The 7,011-nt window shown below is 39.3% G+C and overlaps 1 pseudogene; it reads left to right on the forward strand.

Annotated features, from left to right (window-relative positions):
* Positions 1-1,975: 1,975 nt before the first annotated feature.
* On the forward strand, positions 1,976-3,026 carry LOC123393328 (annotated as a pseudogene).
* The last annotated feature ends 3,985 nt before the right edge of the window (positions 3,027-7,011 follow it).

Genomic DNA, 7,011 nt, shown 5'->3' on the forward strand with positions numbered 1-7,011 from the left:
ACATTCTCCAGGAAGATCACGTGATAGACCACAAAACAAGTCTTGATAAATTTTAAAAGACTAAAATCATATCAAGCATTTTTTTTTTACCACAATGACATGAAACTATTCCAAACAACAGGAAAGAAAGGGAAAACCTCCAAATTTATTTTATGAGGGCCAACATTACCCTGATACCAAAATAAACAAAAAAGACACTAAAGAAAGAAAACTACAGGCCAATAGGCCTGATGAACACTGATTTTAAAATCCTCCAGAAAATATTACTAAACCAAATTCAACAATACATGAAAAGCATCATTCGCCACCATCAAGTGGGATTTATTTCAGGAATGTAGGTGTTGTCCAATACTCACAAATCAATGTAACACATCACATTAACAAAGGAAGGATAAAACCCAATGATCATCTCATTAGACGCAGAAAAAGCATTTGACAAAATACAATATCCGTTCATGATAAAAACTCTCAACAAATTGGGTTTACAGAGAATATACCTCAACATAGTCAAGCCCATCTATGACAAACCAACAGGTAACATCATTCTCAATGGTGAAAAACAGAGAGCTTTTCCTCTAGGATCAGGAACAAAACAATGATGTCCACTCTCAGTAATTTCATTCCATACAGAACTGTAAGTTCCTGGTGCAGCATTCAGTCAAGGAAAATATACAAAAACATCTGCTAGAAGAAGTAAAACTGTCACTATTGCAGATGACATGATACTATATACATATATTCCTAAAGACTCAACCAAAAAATAATTTGAACCAACATTGAATTCAGTGACAATGAAGGAAACAAAAATTAACATACAGAAATGTGTTCCATTCCTATACACTAACAATGAACAAGCCAAAAAAGAAACTAACAACCCAATTTACAACTGTACCAAAAAGAATAAAATACCTAAGAATAAATTCAACCAAGATAATGAAAGACCCATGCATTAAAAACTACAAGACATTCATAAAAGAAACTAACACAAACAAATGGAAAGATATCTCACAGATTGGAAGACTTAATATCATACACATGTCCACACTACCCAAAGCAATCTACAGGTTCAATGCAATCCTTATCAAAATACCAATAGCATTTTTCACAGAAAAGAACAAATCATCCTAAAATTTATATAGAACCCCAAAAGACCTCAAATTATTAAAGCAAGCTTGAGAAAAAACAAAGTTGGATGTATCACAATCCTAGATTTCAAGATCTACTATAAAACTACAGAAATGAGAACAGTATGGTACTGGGCACAGGCACATGGACCAATGGAGCAAGACAGAAGGCTCAGAAGTAAACCCACACCTATATTGTCAATTAACTTAAGATGAAAATACACAAAGAGGAAAATAAGACACTCTTCAATAAATGGTGCTGGGAAAACTGGACAGCTACATGCCAAAGAATGCTGGACCACTTTCTTATAACACACACATAAATAAACTCAAAATGGGTTAAAGACCTGAAATATGAAACCTGCAACAATAACACTCCTAAAAGATAACAAAGGCAGTAATCTCCTGGATGTAAGGTCTTAGCAACGTATTTGTGTATATTTCTCCTCAGGCAAGGGAAACAAAAACTATTTGTTTTACACCAAAATGGAATGATTTTGCACAGCAAAGGAGAACATCAAAACAACAAGGAAATCTCCTGAATGGAAGAAGACATTTCAAAGGTTTTATCTGATATGAGGTTAATATCCAAAATATATAAAGAATCTTATATAGATCAACACCAAAAAAAAAATCCAATTAAAAATGAGCAGGGGAGCTTTTCTGCCTGTGGACACTGCCAAGAAAGCATCATAAAAGTCTCCCCTCCCACCACCAACATGTCTAAATCAGAGTCTCCCAAAGAGCCTGAATAGCTGTGGAAGCTCTTCTTCGGAGGTCCCAGTGTTGAAAGCACCGATGAGAATGTGAGGAGCCATCTTTGAGCCCTGGGGAGCACTTGAGGACTGTAGGGTTGTGAGAGATCTGAACACCAAGGGCTCTAGAGGCTTTGCGCTTATCCCGCATGCCAGTGTGGAGGAGGTGGATGGAGCCATGAGTGCAGAGCCGCACAAGGTGGATGGAAGAGTTGTGGACCAGAGGGTTGTCTCAAGAGAAGATTCTGAAAGACATGGTGCCTGCTTAATTGTGAAAAAGGGTTTTATTGGTGGCATTAAAGAAGTCACGGAAGAACATCATCTAAGATTATTTTTTTTAAGATTTTATTTATTTATTTGACAGACAGAGATCACAAGTAGGCAGAGAGGCAGGCAGAGAGAGAGAGGAGGAAGCAGGCTCCCTGCTGAGCAGAGAGCCTGATGCGGGGCTCGATCCCAGGACCCTGAGATCACGACCTGAGCTGAAAGCAGAGGCTTTAACCCACTGAGCCACCCAGGCACCCCCATCTAAGATTATTTTGAACGGTGTCAGAAAATTGACGTGATTGAAATCTTGACTGAGACCGTGGCAAGAAGAGAGGCTTTGCTTTGTAACATTTAATGACCATGACTTTGTAGACAAGGCTGTCATTCAAAAATCCCATGCTGTGAATGGCCACACCTGTGAAGTAAGGAAAGCGCTCTCTACACAAGAGATGGCTAGAGCTTCATCTAGCCAAAGAGGTCGAAGTGCTTCTGGAAACTGTGGAGGTGGTTGTGGAAGTGGTTTTGGTGGGTATGACAACTTTGGTCATGGAGGGAAGTTCAGTGGGCAAGGCAGCATGGTGGCAGTCGAGATGGTGGTGGATGCGGCAGCCATGGGGATGGCTATAATGGATTTGGTAATTACAGAAGCAACTCTGGGGGTGGCAGAAGCCATAATGGTTTTGGCAATTACAACAATCAATCTGCAAATTTTGGACCCATGAGTGAAGGGAATTCTGGAGGCAGATAGTCTGGCCCCTATGGTGGTGGAGCCCAGTACTTTGGCAAACCACGAAACCAAGGTGGCTATGGTGGTTCCAGCATTGGCCGTAGGTATGGCAGTGGCAGTGGATTTTCATTACTGCCAGGAAATAAAGTTTAGCAGGAGAGAAGAGCCAGAGAAGTGACAGGGAAGCTATAGTTTACAAAAGATTTGTGACCTTAGCCAAGCACAGCGGTGGCATGCCTGGGCTGCTACAAAGAAGATGTGTTTTAGACGATACTCACACGCATGGGCAAAAAAAAAAACTCAAGGACTGTAATTTGTGATGAATCGTATGAAACATGTTATTTCAATTTCTGTTCCACGGAAAGTGCAAAGCATGCCAACATAGGGTTTTTAATGGAGGGGTTTTTTGTTTTTTGTTTTTTGGCACCCATGCTGTTGAATGGTAAATAAGAGTCTGATCATGATGCTGGAATAAATGTGTCTTTTAAAAAAAAATGAGCAGGGAACCTGAATGATATTTTTTCAAAGAAGATAAATAGAAGACCAAAAAAAGACACACGAAAAAGATGCTCAAAGTCACTGAATATCAGGGAAATGAAAAAAATCATAACCACCATGAGGATAGCACTTTACATCCCTCAGGATGGCTAAGATCCAAAAGGCAATAAACAACAAGACAAAAGATTGTGGAGGAAAGGGAGCCCTTGTGCACTACTGGCGAAAATGTACATTGGTGGAGCCACAATGGAAAACAGTATGGAGGTTCCTCAAAACATTAAGAATACCATTTGTTTCAGTAGAATTCCACTATTTTGCATATTTACCCAAAGAAAAAATTATTCAAAAAGATATGTGCACCCATACACTTATTTCAGGTATTATTTTAATAATAGCCAAGATATGGAAACAACAGAAAGTGTTCACTGAGATGAATAGATAAAAGAGGACAGGAGGTATGGATGTATATGCAGAAGAGAACAGTACTTGGCCATAAAAAATAATGAAACCTGGTTCATTTGCAGCTACCAACATGCATGGATCTAGAAAGTATTGCACTAAGTGAAATAAGTCAGGGACAAAGAAAAGACAAATACCATATGACTTCACTTACATGTGGAATCTAAAAAAAAAAAAAAAACACAAAAATGAACTGATAAAAGAAACAGAAAACAGACTCATAAATACAGAAAACAATCCAGTGACTTCCAGGGAAGGCCATAAGGGGGTGGGGGAGGGGGTAAGGGTGAAAAACAGATAAAGGGGGATTCGTAGGCACAAACTTCCAGATATAAATAAAATCAGTCATGGAGATGAAAATAGAGCAGAGGAATATAGTCAGCAATATCGTAATAACATGCGGTGGCAGATCGTACCTATACTTGGTGTGTGGAGCCCTGAGTTATGTATGGGGTTGTTGAATCCATTACACCATACACCTGAAACTAATGTTAACACTGCAGGTCAACTATACCTCAATAGTAATAAAAAAAAAAAAAAAAGTTACAACCTGCTTTACAAGTTCAACATGCATGCGTTCATTTCACTTTATTACTCATCTCATCAATTACTCCAGTGACTTGTTCACTCCACTTTTTAATTGTGTCAGAGTTTTACACGTTAATTATGTAACTAGCTATTATGAAAACATGAATTGTATGGGGTCAAAGGTGTAGCAGAGGTTCAGTGTCCCCCTCTGAGCAGCGACCCCGGGGACTGGGGGGGGGCGGAGGAAGTAGGAAAGGTTGAGAGGGGAAACTGTGCTCCTGTGGCATCGCTTTCCAGGAGCACGTACGTGGGCTGCTGGTGCTCCCCCTCCAGGGACTGTCTCGGCACCCAAGTGAGCATATTTCTTGGGATCATCGCTAACATGTCACCATGGCAATGGATATCTCTGTCAATAGTAGACCACTCTCCACAGACCAGAAACTGTCCCACGCCCTCTACAACTTCACCAGCCGCCAGCCCAGGCACACCCTCTGCCCCTGGCTCTCAGCTTCAGCTTTGGGATGCGCCTTCCAAATTCTTGGCTCCTTGCTCATCCGCACTCCCTCTTGCTGCTGAGTCTGGTAGTAGCTGCTTCCTGTACCTTGTATTGGTGTATTCCTGCGAGCCCAGTTTTACCCCTTCATAACATTCTTTTACTCATTAATGACTTTTGTGTATTAAATTTCCCTGTTCTTGTATTGGGGAAAAATATCAATACCGTAAAGACGGCCACACCTCCGCAAAACCGATCAGTAGATTAAATGCAGGTTTCAAACTCCCAGCAAAAATGATGTGTCTGTGTTGGGGAAGGGTGGCAAGAGATTCTTGCTTAGGAAAACTAGAATTATTGATTTCAAAAAAAAAGATTTTATTTTATTCATTTGAGAGAAAGCGCTGCGTGCACTAGCGAGAGCGAGAGAGCAAGCAGCATGACTGGGGGCCCAGAGGGAAGAGGGAGAAGGAGAAACTGACTCCCCGCTGAGCAGGGAGCCAGACACAGGGCTTGATCGCAGGCTCCTGGGATCATGAGCTTGAGCTGAAGGCAGACTTTTTAACCTACTGAGCCACCCAGGAAACTAGAATTACTGATTTTAAAGTCTGTATGGAAAGAGTAAAAGACAAAAACGCGACCAAAGACAATTTGGAAGGAGAAACAGGGTGCAGGACTTGGCCTTTAGACAAGGTACTTACTATGCGGCTACAATTGATTTTATATCATGTGGCTCTGAGCCAAAGAAAGAAAACTAGACAAATAGAAGGAGAATAGAAAATCCAGATCTAGACCTATGACACAAAGAGAAAAGTTGATATATGACAGGGACAGCATAGAAAATTTGCCATAAAAAATAATAGCTAAACATGTATCAAGTCTTCTTTGTTTGTTTTTTCCCATATTTATTTAAATTTCAATTAACAGAAAGTGTAATATTGGTATTAGGGGGGTAGATTTCAGTGATTCATCACTTACATGCAACACTCCTGCCCTCCTTAACTTGGGTGCCTGGTACTAAATGTTTTTAAAACTCAATTAACAATCCCCCCCCAACAGTCCTATAACTATTATTATTATTAATATTATCATTATTTTTTATAGATGGGGGAAATTGAAATCCTTAGAAATTGAGTAGTATTTTCAAGATCATAGTCCTAATTCAAAATGATGCTGGAGTTTGGACCCAGGCAATTTGGATACCACCCACAGCCCAGGGAGGGTTATAAATTTTTTTCAATAAATGGTGACAAGACCATTCGTTATATAAAATTTTTAATTAGTTCTCTAACTTTACACCATCACAACAAAATAAAATACAGGAGAAGCAAAAGACTTGGATGAAAAAAAATTCTTTAACTTTCAAAAGACCATATAGGGGCACCTGGGTGGCTCAGTGGGTTAAAGGGTTCTGGGATCGAGTCCCACATCAGGCTCTCTGCTCAGCAGGGAGCTTGCTTCCTCCTCTCTCTGCCTGCTCTCTGCCTACTTGTGATCTCAGTCTGTCAAATAAATTAAAAAAATCCTTAAAAAAAAAAAAGACTATAGAGTGGAGTAACTTATAAGACTTAACAGGGGCAAAGGACTGCACACAAACACAACGCACACAAATTAAAACAAGCCACAATGAAAAAACATCATACATTAAACTTAAAAAACTTAAAATATAAAAATTTTTTGTATAACAAAAAGGCATTATTGTGAAAGTAAAAAAGCAAAAACCATTCACTGGACGGAAGAAAGCGCACACTAACTGAAAAAAGTTCTCATCTATATGTAAAAGAGCTCTTACAGATAAATAACAAAAAAAGACTCTCCAATCAGTAGAAAAAAATTAAACAAAGATTGGAACAGGCTAGTCACAGAGAGGAAAAATCAAATGGCAAATAAGAATATGAAAACATGTCTAAAACCTCTTCTAGTCATATTTTCTATTTAGGCTGACAGAAAAATTTGAAAATCAGACAGTTGCAAGTTTTTGGTGAATATATGGAGGGCAAGTGGCAAAAAATCCCATCATCTACTGTTAGAAGGAGTGTAAGATGGGTCAGTAGAACTATTTGTGGGAGTAGTAGTTGCAGGAAAGGGGCATTTATTAAGCAACTGATACGTGGTTCAATTTTACTCTTTGGTATCCTATTTCATTGGGCAAACACGCTACTA

Source organism: Mustela putorius, unplaced genomic scaffold (genome assembly GCF_011764305.1).
Source record: "Mustela putorius furo isolate JIRA1106 unplaced genomic scaffold, ASM1176430v1.1 tig00000817_pilon_pilon_pilon, whole genome shotgun sequence".
Lineage (NCBI taxonomy): Eukaryota > Metazoa > Chordata > Mammalia > Carnivora > Mustelidae > Mustela > Mustela putorius.